Below are 1,942 nucleotides of genomic sequence, written 5' to 3'. Positions count from 1 at the left end.
GTCCCCTCCCAGCCCAGGCTGCCTCTCATCTCTCTGCCTTCTCTCCTGTGCCCTGGGTGCTGCAGGCAGTGCCCTCAGCCCTGCTGGGCTGTGCAGAGGAGCTGCTCAGCAGCAGAGCTGTGTCTTTGAAGCTGTTCTTGGTTGCCAGGAGCTCCCTGTGTGCCAGGAGCCCAGCCCAGCTCAGCAGCATAGCAACAGCCCCAGGCATTTCATCAGCCTCGGGGGCTTTGGGGATGAGTCCCTGAACATCAGACCCTGAGGAGAGTTGCAGGAACCTCTTGAGGGACCAAAGTGAGATTTCAACTGGAAAGTTTCTAGTAGTGTTAATGGGTCCCACTGAGGGATCCAACTGAGAAAAGATCTTGTTAGAGCACAAACGTGGAAACTGTGATGACAGGTCAGAGAATCACAAAATCATCAAGGTTGGAAGAGACCTTTAATATAGTTTTGTCCAACTGTCAACCAGAACCACTATAACCATTCTTAAACCATATACAGATGCTATCTGAATGCTTCCAGAGACTCAGAGACTTTTCCAGGAATCTTTTTCCAGTACCTAAACAATTAGTGAAAATAAATCTAGAGGCTCAAGATGCACTGTTTCTAAAAATGGCACTAAAGCAATCAAAGATTGTCAAGAAATATTAAGGTCCCTCAAAGATCCCACTTCAATGGACATGGTTAAGGTGTCTCCCAGTGTAGGATCCAACACGTACAAAAAATCCCTGCTAACTGAAATCCTGGCAGTGCAACAACAACAGAAGGAGGCTCCGTGTCACCACTGGTGGAAAATACATTTTAACTGGGGCTGCTCCATCTAATAATACAGGGTTAACAGTTATCCCACAATCAGTGACTGTAGACAACCCTAAGGCATTAGAAGTGACTGTAAAAGCTCTATTTCCACCCGTGGAGCCAGACACAGAAACACCCATTGCCAATTTAACCCCAATTGCTGTAGGGGGGGACACTTTGGACTCTGTGCTGATGGTCCAGTGGTCACAGTCCATTTTACTCCATCAGCCAATGCAAACCTGCAGGGTATTTTTTCCCAACACTACCAATGTGCTCAAGTTCAAGGTCTTACAGACACAGGAGCAGACGTCACAATCTTTCTGGAGAGCGTCTGGCCGAAGGAATGGAGCACTACGGAGCCCTGCATCGACATCAAAGGGGTAGGAGGAGCCCAGACACCGCTCCAAAGTGTCTCCACTTTACTGACTGAAGGACCACAAGGTAAAACTGCCTCAGCAAAGCCCTCTGTCCTTAATATCCCAATGACCCTCTGGGGCAGAGATATGATAGGACAAGGGGGAGTCCAAGTAACTACCTCAAATTTAGTTTAAAGGCCACTGGTGAGCCGCAATCTCCTGCCCTCACATGGCTCTCGGACCAGCCAATCTGGGTATCCCAGTGGCCCCTAAAGGGAGAGAAATTGTGGCAAATTAACCTACTAGTACATGAACAACTAGCAAAGGGACATTACGTACCAACTGATAGTCCTTGGAATTTCCCCATTTTTACCCTACCAAAATCCAATGGAAAGTGGAGACTGCTAAAGGATTTAAGAGAACTCAACAAAATAATAGAGATGATGGGGGCTCTCCAGGCTGGGCCACCATCACTACAATGATACCTTAAAAGTGACCTATTGTTCTTTTTGATTGAAAAGATCGTTTCTTTAACATTGCATTAAACCCTAAAGACTCTCGTAGGTTGGCATTTACAGTGCCTTCCATCAACGCAGCAGAACCATCTCAGCGCTATCACTGGACAGTCCTCCCACCAGGAAGGAGGAACAGCCCCTCTGTTTGCCAAAGAGTCGTTGCAGACGTGTTATCACCAACCCATCGACAGTGTCCCGATACCATCGTATCTCACTCTAGGGACGATCTCTTGCTGGCAGCGCAATCCGAGGGACAACTCCTGCAAGTGCATTTGT

General features: G+C 47.7%; 1 long non-coding RNA gene across 1 annotated transcript in view; it reads left to right on the top strand.

Moving 5' to 3' along the window:
• LOC114073077 overlaps nt 1-1,106 on the top strand; it is a 7,017-nt gene extending 5,911 nt beyond the window's left edge. Inside the window, exon 3 of the long non-coding RNA XR_003574280.1 lies at nt 1,096-1,106. This is a non-coding gene — a long non-coding RNA (uncharacterized LOC114073077). The remainder of the gene's footprint in view (nt 1-1,095) is intronic.
• Nucleotides 1,107-1,942: the final 836 nt, after the last annotated feature.

This window comes from Empidonax traillii, unplaced genomic scaffold (genome assembly GCF_003031625.1).
Source record: "Empidonax traillii isolate 1590-97213 ecotype Southwest subspecies unplaced genomic scaffold, ASM303162v1 scaffold5225:size8745, whole genome shotgun sequence".
Classification (NCBI taxonomy): Eukaryota; Metazoa; Chordata; class Aves; order Passeriformes; family Tyrannidae; genus Empidonax; species Empidonax traillii.
Note: the sequence above shows the minus strand (reverse complement) of the source record. Positions and strands in the feature narration are given on the sequence as shown.